Genomic DNA, 14,717 nt, shown 5'->3' on the forward strand with positions numbered 1-14,717 from the left:
AAATAAATATTGTTGTGTTCAAAACTGAGTATAGAAGGAAAGAGATCGCTTCTAATGATGTGAAAAGTTGGAAGCAACCTAACTATCCATCGGTAGGGGATTGGCAGTAAACCAAGGCACATCCATTCAGAGGAATACCATCCAGATCCAGACATTTAAGATGATACGTCCATAGTGACCTGAAAAGGTGCTCAAGGTATATGGTTCTCTTGAAAATCAGAACTCAAACAAGTACTACAGAATTGTTCCATTATTATAAACAACAAAAAACTAGATCCATATGTCTGAATATGTTTGTATATCAAAAAGCCTATAAGAATACATGCAAAATATTTACCTTTGCTTTCCTCTTTATCTGTTTCTGTATAGCTGAAATTTTGCAACTATCATGTGTTACTTATCTGATCGGAAAAAGTGAATATATAAATGTTTCTGTAATAAATTTATTTATTTAGTTTTGGCTGCACTGGGTCTTCGGTGCTGTGTGCGGGCTTTCTCTGGTTGCGGTGAGTAGGGGCTACTCTTCATTGCGGTGCGCGGGCTTCTCACTGCGGGCTTCTCACTGCGGTGGCTTCTCTTGTTGCGGAGCACGGGCTCTAGGCTTGCGGACCTCAGTAGCTGCGGCACATAGGCTCAGTAGTTGTGGCTCGCAGGCTCTAGAGTGCAGGCTCAGTAGTTGTGGTGCACGGGCTCAGTTGTTCCGCAGCATGTGGGATCCTCCCAGACCAGGACTTGAATCTGTGTCCCCTGCACTGGCAGGCGATTCTTAACCACTGCGCCATCAGGGAAGCCCAATGTTCTGTAATAAATGATAAAGGTTCTTGCTACAAAGTATCTCATGAGTAGGTCCCACCTGTCTTCATCCCCACCCCTTTTCTGAAGCCAAATCATGCCTCACCTGAGATATTATAGCTGCCTCCCCAACCAGTCCACTCCCCACATCCATCCCAGCCTTCTCCCAAAGTCAGAATGACCTTTTTAGAACACAAATCTAATCAAGGGAGGGCTTAAAACTTTTCCAATTTTGTCACCGAAATCTGTATCTGTCCCAGAAGAGTGGTTTTCAAACTTTAGGGTACTCACAAATTACCTAAGGAACATGTTCAAAATGCTGATTCCGGAACCCCACTGACGGGGATGGGGATGGGCCTAGAATCTTCATTTTTAGTAAGTACCACAGGGAATTTTGCTGCAGCTGGTCATACTTCTCCTCATACTTGGATAAAAAACAGCCTAGAAGCTTCTACATGATCTGGTCCCACCTCACCTCACTTCCCTTAGCTCTCTATACTCCAGCCATCGTGGCTTTCTCTCATGTCCGTGAATAGTGTGTCCCTTGCTCCCCAGGACCTTTGCACAGGCTGTTTTTTCTTTCTGGAATGCTCCCTTCCCCTCTTCTCTTTGCCGAGCTAACTCTTACTCATCCATAGAGCTCAACTAAATATCACTTCTTAGGACTCTGCACTTTCACTGCCAAGGGCCTGGGTTCAATCCCTGGTCAGGGAACCAAGATCCCACAAGCTGCAAGGGCGTGATCCAAAAAAACATCACTTTCTATAAGAGGTCTTCCTTGGTCCTTTGATTAAATAAGATCCTCTTGTTACATGTGCTTTCTTTTTAAAAAAATATTTATCTATTTATTTTTGGCTGCGTTGGGTCTTCATTGCTGCGTGGGCTTTCTCTAGCTGTGGAGGGTGGGGGCTATTCTTTGTCGTGGTGCACGTGCTTCTCATTGAGGTGGCTTCTCTTGTTGTGGAGCACGGGCTCTAGGCACGCGGGCTTCAGTAGTTGTGGCACGCGGGCTCAGTAGTTGTGGCTCACAGACTTAGTTGCTCCGCGGCATGTGGGATCTTCCCAGACCAGGGATCAAACCCGTGCCCCCTGCATTGGCAGGTGGATTCTTATCCACTGCGCCACCAGGGAAGCCCACATATGCTTTCACTGATGCTGATAACAATTTGTAACTATACATCTATTTATGGCATATGGCATCTCTTCCCCTAATGAGTGTTAAGTGACTTAGCCAGGGTAAGCACTTTTTTTTTTTGATAAGCACTTTTTGACTGTGGACTCTGAGCAGAAAGGCCACCCCAACAAAGTCATCCTGTGTCACTCCAAGACAGGGGTCTTCTTGCCTCTATCCTGTAGTGACGGCGCCACCCATTTCCCGTTATTCTTGTGCAATCTTATGATGTCTCTTGGGTGGTTAGGTTGGGTTGGGATTTTGCTTTTTCAGTGCATGTATTTTACCTCCCCGAGCAGAGTACGAGCCACTTGAGAAAAGCCGTAAGATCATATATATTTTGTTGCCTTTCCAGCACCTAGCGCATCACCTGACATATAGCAGATAAAGTTTCAGGGACACTGAAGACTCTGGAATTTCTTCTCTCAAGATCTCAGGACATGGGGAAGAATCTCCCCATGTGGTATGATAGATGTCTGTAACTGTCTTATGGCCAGGCCCTTTCCATTCCGCAGAGGAAGGGACTGAGGCTCAGAGAAGCTAAATAACTTGCCCAGTCACAGAGTTCATGCAAGCAAGAACTAGGATTGAAACCCACGTCTCTCTGGCTGTCCCACCAAATACTAGGAAAAGGGCCTGGGGCAGCTGGGCTCCCAAGCCCGGCTCTCCAGCCCTGTTCTCTGTAGGTTTCTGAGATCAACACCTTGTCCCCGCCATGGCCAAATGCCCCAGAAGTTAGGAGAATTCACCATATGGGGCCCTGATGAGCCTTCAGATTTTTCCTTCTCTGGTAAGTGGGGTTAAATAATTCCACACGAAGTCTTCTTACGTTTCTTGAGCACAAACGGTAGGTGCTGGAGATATAGAGATGAAACTGCCTTTAAGGATCTTAGGGTCTCTCACAGAGAATAAAACTATCTTTTGTTATGAGTCCCTCGGGTGGGCCATTGCCAGGACCATTCACCATGGAAACAGGAGTCACGGGGTTGTCTCCTTAACCAGTGCCTCAGTTTCCCAATTTAGAATGATCGGGCAGATGGGATCTAGTAGCTGATGGGAAAACTTCTGACCCTGGGACCCAGTGGTGAATTTGGCCTCTTGGTAGAAGGAAATCAATCTCGGAGGAGAGCCAGGTGTTTAACCTATAGCCTGACAGGTTGGCAGCACCATTGGACTTTGAGAAGGAGGCATCAGGGCTGGGGAGAAAAACGAGGAGTGGTGAGCAGCAGTGCCAGGGGCTCTGGGAGCGGCTACTCCTGTCTAAAATCATGAGCGATGTCCTGGCCAGTTCTTGGAGCAGGACAGAGAGCAACCTTCCTCCCTGCTCTTCCTCCCTGCTCGGTGAATGCTGCGGAACTAACAGCTACACCCATGTCCCTCCACATCCCTCTCGCTCACACAGCGTCTAAAGTTAGCACTAAGGACTTCCCTGGTGGTGCAGTGGTTGGGAGTCCACCTGCCAGTGCAGGGTACACGGGTTCAATCCCTGGACCGGGAGGATCCCGCATGCCGCGGAGCAACTAAGCCCGTGTGCCACAACTACTGAGCCCACGCGCCACAACTACTGAGCCCACGCGCCTGGAGCCCGTGCTCCACAGCAGGAGAAGCCACCGCATTGAGAAGCCCACGCACTGTGGCCCCTGCTCGCCGCAACTAGAGAGAGCCTGTGTGCAGCAATGAAGACCCAATGAAGCCAAAAATAGATAAATAAATAAATGAATAAAAATAAATAATAATAAAGTTAGCATTACCTGGGGAACAGACAGGGCACCCAGTGCCAATGTGCTCTTACCTGCAAACTCTCACCCAGAATCTCTCCTGGGATAGAAAGCCTCAGATCCATGGATAGAATTCCAGAGGCTCTGGGGTGGCCCTTGTCAGAGTGGTCCAGCCCACAGCTCTGGTCCCCGGTGGAGCAACACTTTTTAGGTGGCCCTGCCGGTCTCCAAAGGGTGCCTGGTGTGGAAATAGTCCAGCTGTGCCTAAATACAGCCTCGGGTGGAAAATATTTAATATAGAACAAGGAAGAACTGAGCTGATAAACTCATGCAACACGGATTTACTGGATATTTATCAAAGGAAATACGCATTCTTTAAAGCTTTTATCAATTACCAAGGGCAACTTGTACATAGAGGCATGTTGTTTCTAGTCCATTCAGCAAGAATTCATGGAGCTCATTGAAAAATTATCAGGCTAGCACAATACTAGGTACTTTGGGGACTGCAAAAATAAATAAATAAATAAGAAAACAGGACAGGAGATGAGAAAACCTAGGTCCTAGGATCAGCTCCATCCGGGTGTGCTATTGGATGAGTCCATCTGGGCCTTGGTGTCCTTATCTGGGGAACAGGACTGGACTTCTGTTCTCCAAGGTTCCTTTCAGTCCCGACCCTCTGAGAATCCCAAATTAGATGTGATGACAACATCCAACGTAGTGCTAGGCTTCGAAGTTTAGGCCGGACCTTCATTCCTTCAGCTTGCTTTAAGGTTCAGTCCTGCCCGTGGGCGGTTTACAATACATTCAAGAGTCAAGAGAGTTTATTTCAGGGCAAACCATTCATGTGCCCCAAGGCACAAAGCAAAGGAGTGTCACTGAGGACTGAGCTATGCAGAGTGTAATGAAAACTGCCCCCAGGATGCCTGAGCGTGACCCTGGACAAGTCCCTTCCTCTCCGTGGGCCTCTGTTTCTTTACCTGTAGGATGAGAGGGTTGGACTGGATTTTCTTCCTTCCAGCTGGAGACATTTCTGGAGGGTCCAACAGGTGAAGTTGAAAAGGAAAGATGGAAAAACAGTTTCCTCCTCCCCTCCCTCTCCTGCCTTCCTCCCAGGACCCCCTCCTCCAGGCTTGGGGCAGAAGGAAACCTGTTTCAGGCCAGCATCCAGGATATAGTCACGCTTGACTATTTGAGATGTTTGGAAGAAGAGCAACATACAGGTGCCTGGGAAGGCTGCTACCCCCTGGACCTCACTTTGCTCATCTGTAAAATGGTATAATTGAACGGATGACTTCTGAGGATTTTTCCAGCTCTGTGAGCTAACGATTCTACAGCTGTAGCTCTAAAAAACCAAAAACAAAACAAGTGGCTAGAGGAGAGGGCCTCAGTCATTCCTCACCTGAAAGCCTTACCTAGCCCTCGACACTTTCTGTCCTTTCCCAGGCCTCCTACCTCCTACCTTCCTGGGCCAGAGATTGGAAGCCGGTCACCGTCTCTTCACTCGGCAATGGCCGAGCCTTGAGAAAGCCAGCGCTGTGGCTCCTGGAACAAGCTGTGAATTTGTTTAAAAATAAAGACAGGGCTTCCCTGGTGGCGCAGTGGTTGGGAGTCCGCCTGCCGATGCAGGGGACGCGGGTTCGTGCCCCGGTCCGGGAAGATCCCACATGCCGCGGAGCGGCTGGGCCCGTGAGCCATGGCCGCTGAGCCTGCGCGTCCGGAGCCTGTGCTCCGCAACGGGAGAGGCCACAGCAGTGAGAGGCCCGCGTACTGCAAAAAAATAAAAATAAAAATAAATAATAATAAAAATAAAGACAATTCTGGGTGCAGCTACCACCATTTGTCATGGTACCTTTAATATATATGTTATGTAGAGAGAGAAAGCAGAAAAAAGCTGCCAGTATATCGACCAAGAGCCTCGCATAGCAGCGAGCTACCTGCTAAAGGACAGCAGGTGACCAGGAGGCCTGGGACAGAGGTGGGAAAAAGCTTCTCAGCCTAACTCCACCCCCGCTACCCGCAGGACCCAGAGTGACCCACACGGAGGCTTCTTACCCCTCTAGCAGCAAGAAGAGCAGGAGGCCCAGGGGACTGTAGCTGAAAAGGAAACCTACGGTCTCCCCCACCGCCCTGCTGGGACCTGGAAGTGAGGCCCAGGATTTCCTGGACTATACGGGGTTCCTGCCTGCCCGCTGAGGAGTCAAGGCCACATGAGCACAACAGTGCAAGGGCGGTTATGGCCAGTCACATTCCAAATGTCTGCAGGTCCCTCCAGGGCATCTTCTCTGGGTGGGGTGTGCACGTCGGGGAGCGGACAGAGGGTGCAAATGTGCCTGCCCTCTGGGACCTTATGATCCTGTGGAAACAACAGAGCCCCAAGAAGCAGAGTGAAGCAGTGGTGAAGGAGGGAACCTGGGAGACACAGGCCAGCTCTGCCTATAGAGGCTCAGGCAAATCATTTGCCCCCTCTGAGCCTCAGTTTCCCCTCTGTGATCGGAGGTTTGGACACTGTGATTCTGGAAGGCCCTCTTGGCCCTGAGGTCATGAAACCATAGAGAACAAGACACAATGGACTGATGCTACACGGAGGGGCATGGGCCACAGCCACACCAAACTGGCCCAATTTGTGTCCCTCCAGCAAGTCGTCTTTGGTTGACAAAATTTTGTTTTGTTTTGTTTTGTTGGCTGCACTGGGTCTTTGTGCTGCACACGGGCCTTCTCTAGTTGCGGTGAACAGGGGCTACTCTTCGTTGTGGTGCACGGGCTTCTCATTGAGATGGCTTCTCTTGTTGCGGATCATGGGCTCTAGGTACGCGGGCTTCAGTAGTTGTGGCACGTGGGCTCTACAGCGCAGGCTCAGGAGTTGGGGCACGCAGGCTAAATTGCTCCGCGGCACGTGGGATCTTCCCGGACCAGGGATCGAACCTGTGTCCCCTGCATTGGCAGGCAGATTCTTAACCACTGAGCCACCAGGGAAGTCCTGACGTACATTTTGCCCCCTTTCTGCTAAACATTTATTGAGCAACTTCCTTTTGAAAGGCCCTGTCACGTGTATTACCATTCTCACAATTCTACAAGGTAGATGCTATTCCATCTTATAGATAAGGAGACAGAGGCCCAGTGAGGTTAAGCAATCAGTAAGTGTCAGGACCAAGGCAGAACCCAGGCTCTGTGGGTACAGTGCCAGATGAGGTCTCCCCAGGTTTGAAGGGTCTCCCCCGAATATGCAGAGACATCGCGGTGTCATCTTTCTCCTGGGAACTCCTTGCGGAGCCAGGACCCCCCAATGAGGAGGCCTTGATTTACATGTCTGGAAAGGACATTCCATCATCCTCAAGCAGTAGGGCCTCTCTAGCACACCCACTGAGGACTCGTCCTGCCCAGCAGACAGACGGAGCAGCAGGCAACAGACTTTACCTGCACCATTTCACTTCATCCTCCCAACTCCACAAGATGAGTGTCCTGTTGCTATTATTATTATTGTTGTTGTTATTATTATTGCCCCCACTTTAAAGATGAAGGATCTGAGGCTCAGGAGACTTAAGGAACTTGCTGAAAGCGGCAGACTCAGTAAGTAAGGATACAAGGATCTGACCCCAGGTTATCAGAGCCCAGACCCAGCCCCAATGAAAGGGTAAAGACCTAGACCTGAACTGATGCTCTGCCACTTACCAGCTATGTGAACTTGGAAATTTACTTTATCTCTTAGAATTTCCTCACTCATAAGAAAGGACAATGACCTCCTCCTCCCTGGGTTGCTAGAGCAGGATGTGGGGTACCTGTGTGAAGAGCTAGCACAGGGCATGGCAAAGGGTAAGCCCGACCCTCACCTCCAGCCTTGGTGTTACCACCCCTTGGTTCAGGGCCAGCTGTAATGCTCCGGCCACTCCCATTCCCTGAGCAAGGAACTCACCTTCTACACTGGAAATGATCTCTGCCCCACCCTCTCTCACCTTGCCGTTTCCAACTCCTGAGATCCCCATCCCACTCTCCCAGACTTAGTATCTATAGAATTGCCCTAGGGGTGGGTGGAGGTGCAAGCCCAGATGTCCACCCCCAGGTCTGTTTCTCTGCCCCAGGGATGCTGTAGGAACAAGGATTCCAGATTAAGGTTGCCAGAATTGGGGGGCGGGATGGGAGTGGGGGGAGGATTCCCAGTTAAATTTACATTTCAGATGAACAAGGAATAATTTTGTATACTTACATAAAGAGCTCCTGACTTTTTTAAACTTATTTATTTTTATACTTATATTTTAAAATTATTCCTTATCTGAAATTCAAATTTAAGTGGGTGTCTTATATTTTATCTGGCATCCCTACTCCTAGACCTCAAGTTCAGGTTGGAAGACAGCCCAGCAAATGGCTTTTGTTAAGAGTTAAGAGTTTTTAAACAAAAAGTTACCCATTTTAAGGATACAATTCAACATTTTTTTAGTAAATTTACCAATTTCTACAACCATCACATAATCCAATTTTAAAACATTTTCATCACCCAATAAAATGCCCATTTACAGTTAATTCCCATTACCACCCTCACAAATGGCTTTTTAAAATATTTAATAATTATTTTTTTCTGTTGTAAAATGTCACAAACTCTTTTTTTCTTATTTAATTTTTTTTTTTTTTTTTTTGGCCGCATGGAGCAGCATGCAGGATCTTAGTTCCCCCACCAGGGATCGAACCCATGTCCCCTTGCAGTGGAAGCGCAGAGTCTTAACCACGGGACCGCCAGGGAGGTCCCAAAAATCACAAACTCTTAATGTAGAGGGAGATTAGAGAAGTACAAAGAAGAAAATAAAATCACTCCTAAGTGCATAATTCAATGAGAACAATTATTAGTAATTGGGTAAATGCTTTTCTAATCTTTTTCCTATGTTCATATTTTTCCAAGAAATGGGCTTCCCTGGTGGCGCAGTGGTTAAGAATCCACCTGCCAATGCAGGGGACATGAGTTCAAGAAGATCCCACATGCCGCCAAGCAACTAAGCCCGTGCACCACAACTACTGAGCCTGCCCTCTAGAGCCTGCGAGCCACAACTAGTGAAGCCCGCGTGCCTAGAGCCCGTGCTCTGCAACAAGAGAAGCCACCACAATAAGAAGCCTGCGCACCACAACGAAGAGTAGCCCCCATTCGCTGCAACTACAGAAAGCCCGCACGCAGCAACGAAGAGCCAACACAGCCAAAAATAAATAAATAAAGTAAATAAATAAATTAAAAAAAAAGAAAAATTATATCACACAGTATACAATATCTTACTAATTTTTTAATGTAATACATCATGAAAATATCCCCATGGCATCAAATCTTCTTCCACAACATCATTTTTAAAGGTTGCACAGCATTCCATTGTGTTGTTTTACCGGTTTCTTTACTCAATCCCTTTTTGACGGAAATTTGGGTTGTTTCAAATTTTTCACCATTTTAAATAACGATGTGGTGCCCCCCCTTGTAGCTAAATCCTTGCACACATCAGGTTTTATTTTCTTAGGATAAATTCTTAGAGGTAGAGCTGTTTCGCCAAAGGGTCTACACGTTTTTAAGGTGTTTGATGATTTATTTCCCACCCTGTAAGGGACACCACTGTGGGACCAAGTTGTCCAAGCCCAGGTGACATTCAGCCCAAGAGAAGAAGGCTGATTGATGCTGGGTGGTGGGTTTCAGGCTGGGGGTTGGGGGAACAGGCAGAGGAGGGCAGATGAGAGCATCTACCAGGTTCTGAAGGTTGTCAGGTACTGGGGAGACACTATGTGGGACCTCCCTGGAAACCAGAGGAATGCTGCTGCCCTGCCCCATCCCCTCGTCACCACCAGCCACAGGTGCTCCAAACAGCAAGCTTCACCAGCTCCTTCCCTGCTGACCCCCGTTGGTCTTGGTGCTCCAGGCAAGCTGGAGGTCGGCTCGCAGAGACCCAGCCGGCTGCAGCCTGCCCTGAGCCCCGCCCACCCCCACGGTTCGGAGAGAGTCAGCCTCCCGTCCAAAGCCAGACCTTGGCGCCCCACCAGGTGTCCAGCCTCCTTGCCCCCACCTCCCAACCTTGGAAGAAGACTGTCCGCGAGAGGCTTGGGGGAGGTGGGTGTTGGACTGGAGGCGTAGATCTTGTGATGATTCACATGCCACCGGAGGGGAGAAAGGGGCTGGAGGATGAATGGATTGCAAACCAAAGGGAGGGGCCAAGGAGATGAGCTTTAGTGCCTTGATCCGCCCGCGTCAGTTTCTTCAACATCTGCAGTGCGTGGGGTTGAGCGATCCCACCGGGGGGTTGGGGGGTAGGACTGGGAGGCTGGCTGACGTTAGCTTCCCGCCTGCTGGGTCGGCCAGAGCAGTTCATGAATGACTCACCTCATTGTCAGGCTGATTCACTGCTCGCCTGGGGACTTGCGGGGGGTGGAGGGGGGAGCTGGTTGGGGGGAGGCGGTAGCAGCCCCCTCTGTACGTCTCACACGCGCGCACACGCGCATACACGCGCGGGCGGGGCTCCAGCGGGTCTATTTCCCTGCAGGGGTCGGGACGCGATGGATGGGTTTCCATGATAAGAGGGAGGGAGAAGCACATCACTTGGTCTGTGGAGAACAAGTTTGAGGTTTCTGTCAATAGTCTACCTGTGACTATTTACATTTAAATTAATTAAAATTAAATCCAATTAAAGCTTCAGTTCCTCGATCTCACCAGCCACACTTCAAGTGTTCAATAGCCACATGTGCTCTTATTAATAGCTACTCTATTGGACAAGGCAGAAAGTTCTATGCGACGGTGCTGGTCTACACAGCCTTCACACACATAATGCCACACAAACAGACCAGCCCTTCCCCCACTCCCATACACTCAGACCCCCACCCTCGTAGGTAGCACACAACACACGCTTAATTCCACACACATTCCACACGCTCATTCAACATGCAACACCCACCCACCAACACAGCCACACAAAACTCTCAGTGTGTGTACACACTTCCAGTGTATGCCACTGTCCATACCAAGACAATCGTAAACACATAAACACGCATCATCACCCTGAATTGCATACAACTGTTCATACGGTCAAAATACAAATTAGGAAGAAATGCATTTGCAAATATGCTGAAATAGATACAAACTCAAGCCTTGTGGTTCCCATAACAAATCTCAGCACAGGTTTGCAAACTCAAGTAGAGGGGGAAGGGAACCCACATTGTTTAGCCGCTGCCAATGTGCCAGGCATGGAGTTAGCCATTTCAATGCATTAATTCCTTTAATCTCACAGCAACCCTTTGAGGAAGATGCATTATTCCATTTTCATAGAGGGGACAACTAAGGTTCAGAGAGGGAAAGCAACTTAGTCAAGGTCACACAGCCAGTTAGCAGCAGGGTCAAATACGAACCAACATTTGCCTAACTCCATAGGCAGTGCAGCATGCTGTCTCCAAACACACACACACACACACACACACACACACACACATACACACACACACACCACACACACACACACCACACACACACAAATACAGGTGTTCTTTCTCTTGTGTCTAAGAAGGTGAGGCTCCGCTTCCAATAAGTACAGGTACTGTACAGGGAAGTCAGCATGGATTTACCTAGACTCCTTTGCACTCCCTTCTGACAAAGGGCATTAGGTCATTCAACAAACGCTTACTGAGTGTCTTCTGTGTGCCAGGTCCCATGCCAAGTGCTGGCTCACAAAAGTGAAACCCTACGGTCAATTGCCCTGAAAGAGTTCAAAGGCCAGCAGGGAGGTGTCAGGGAAATTTGAAGGCAATACAGGGCATACAAGGGACCTAAGCTATCATGGAGGTAGCCCCCAAGTGCAAGGAACCAAGAAGGAAACCTGGGTCTGCCTGGGGCAGTCAAGGAAGGCTTCTTGGAGGAGGCAGCATGTGACATGAGGCATGAAGAATGAGTGGGGTGGAAAGGGATTGGTATTGACTGGGATATTGGTTGAGAGATGAGATAGGGCAGGGGATCAGATGCCAGGGCATTGCAGTCCTTGGGGATTTTATATGTCATCCTCAGGTGACTGGGAGGGATTGAAGAATTTTTACAGTGGAAAAATAGTATGCCATTTGCATGTTCAAAGAGTGGACAGAAAGGAGGAGAGTTTGGACTAGGGAGACCATGCAGGAGGCTATGGATGGCGATAGCCCAGGCAGGAGAAGGTAAGGCCTGATGTAGAATGTAAGGCATCCAGACAAGATAAGGGATGGAGGGGGATGAGGGGTTAAGGTGCATCCTGGTCCTGAGACAGTGCAAGGCAAAGCCTTCTGACCCATGAAAATGTAATAAAAGCCATGATTTTCTTTCAGAATAAGGCATATGTGCATAGGCGCATGATGTTTTGGGCAATTATAAGGGATTCATATTCCCTAAATCCCCAGGTTAAGAACCTAGTTCGTTGGAATTCTAAGGCAAAACAACATAATGGGGACTTCCCTGGTGGCCCAGTGGTAAAGAATCCGCCTTCCAGTGCAGGGGATGCGGGTTCATCTCTGGTGGGGGAAATAAGATCCCACATGCCTCAGGGCAACTTAGCCCACGCACTGCAACTACTGAGCCCGTGTGCTCTAGAGCCTGTGGGCCACAACTAGAGAGAAGCCCCTGCGCGGCAACAAAACATTGCACATGTCGCAGCAAAGATCCCGCGTGCTGCAACTAAGATCCAGTGCAGCCAAACAAATAAATAAAAATAAAATCAGGGGCTTCCCTGGTGGAGCAGTGGTTAAGAATCCACCTGCCAATGCAGGGGACACGGGTTCCAGCCCTGGTCCAGGAAGATCCTACATGCTGCAGAGCAACAAAGTTCATGCGCCACAACTACTGAGGCTGCACTCTAGAGCCCACGAGCCACAACTACTGAGACCACATGCCATGACTACTGAAGCCTGCGTGCCTAGAGCCCATGCCCCGCAACAAGAGAAGCCACTGCAATGAGAAGCCCGCACACCGCAACGAAGAGTAGCCCCCGCTTGCCACAACTAGAGAAAGCCCGCGCAGCAACGGAGACCCAACGCAGCCAAAAATAAATTAATTAAAATAAATAAATAAATAAATAAAATAAAAGTGGAAGATGGAAATTACGGTGTGAGTAGGAGTTGATATTATTCCTTTTGGCTTTTTGGGCTCTGTGGTGTCCCTTCAACTGGAGCTGACCGAGCCCAGATCCAGGGTGAGCTGTGCCTGGGATTCCTGGGAGGAGAGGGGGGCTGTAAATGGGAGGGTTGGGGTTTTGTCCTCTAGCTCAGAAGCACAGAGACCTTGAAGGAATTCCTAACTTGAATGAGAATTAGAAGTCCAGGTTTCCTCTCTCATCACCATTCTGGCCTCTATTCTGACATATGACAGGTTAGCTGGTCCACATGGAGTAATGATGGAAGCCATAGGCTGCCCAGTGGTCAGGCCAGACCAAGCAGGCTACCCTAGGGAAGATCCGTGGCTGGTTCAGATCAGATTGTTAAGAACTCGAGTCAGCTACCTTCCTCCTGCCTTTTGAGTCCTCAAAACCATGCAACTCTTGTCTCTCTGACTATCTCTCTTGTGACAAGCAAAAAGGGAAACTGAGGTTGGGCTGAATCAGTAACCACAGTAGGCTTTAGTGATAAGAGCTGGACTTCCCAGATCTCTGGGCCCCTGCCCATCTGTCTGTACAGCTCTCCTGGACTCTATCTTTTGATCTGTATCTCCCTGACTTGTTCATATTTTATATATTTTTTGGTCACCGTGCGGCTTGTGGGATCTTAGCTCCCGAACCAGGGACTGAACCCATGTCCATGGCAGTGAAAGCACATAGTCCTAACCACTGGACCACCAGGGAATTCCCTCCCTGACTTGTTCATGAACTTGAGAGCACAAGGAGTCATTCATTTCTTCATCTCCAGTGTCAAGCACTGTGCCCGTTAAATAGTAGTCGCTGTGTCACTCATTCAATAACTCTATGGGTCATTGTTCTAAGTGCTGGGATACAAAGTTGAACAAGCCAGACAAGGTCCCTACACTCATGGGGCTCATATTCTAGTGAGGAAGACAGACAGTAAAGATGTAAATCATGGGACTTCCCTGGTGGTCCAGGGGTTAAGAATCTGCCCTGCAATGCAGGGACGCCGCTTCTATCCCTGGTTGGGGAACTAAGATTCCACATGCCGCGGGGCAACTAAGCTTGTGCGCGGCAACTACTGAGCCTGCGCCACAACTAGAGAGAGAAGCCCGTGCGACGCAATGAAGAGCCCATTGCGCCACAACGGAAGATCCCGGGTGCCGCAACTAAGACTCAATGCAGCCAAAAATGAATAAATAAATATTTTTGGGCTTCCCTGGTGGCGCAGTGGTTGAGAGTCTGCCTGCCGATGCAGGGGACACGGGTTCGTGCCCCGGTCTGGGAAGATCGCACATGCCGCGGAGCGGCTGGGCCCGTGAGCCATGGCCGCTGAGCCTGCGCGTCCGGAGCCTGTGCTCTGCAATGGGAGAGGCCACAGCAGTGAGAGGCCCACGTACCACACACACAAAAATAAATAAATAAATAAATATTTTTTAAAAGATGTAAACCATGACAATTATAAATAATGAAAAATGCTGTGAAGGAAATTAAGCGTTGTGATGGGGGGAGGGATGTTACTTGAGAGATAAGGTGACAGGGAAGATCTGAGATCTAAGCTGAAACATGAAGGATGAAAAGAGCCTGACGGAGAATACCTTGCTTAATATACGCGTGGCAAGAATAGATGGATGGATGGATGGAGAGATGAACAGACAGACAAACCAACAGGGTAGATTCTGGTGTGAATCAGAGTCACGCTGTAGTACTCAGTCCCTAGTATGCTTAACACAAGAGAGGAGGGTGAGCAGGATGGGATGCAATGGGCCCCAAATTCCCAACCTTGCTCTCACCTGAGCGCGCATTGAACAAGCGGATTGGGCCCTAGGGGCCGCTGGGGGGCGACCGAGAGCTCATTCGTTTCCCTTTAAGGCCGGGGCGGAAGACTGCGGTGAAGGGCCTTTGTGTCGGCGGGATAGAAATAGACCTGCCCCTTTAAGAGGGCGGAGACGCTGAGTG

The sequence above is a fragment of the Pseudorca crassidens genome, chromosome 19 (assembly GCF_039906515.1).
Source record: "Pseudorca crassidens isolate mPseCra1 chromosome 19, mPseCra1.hap1, whole genome shotgun sequence".
Taxonomy (NCBI): Eukaryota; Metazoa; Chordata; class Mammalia; order Artiodactyla; family Delphinidae; genus Pseudorca; species Pseudorca crassidens.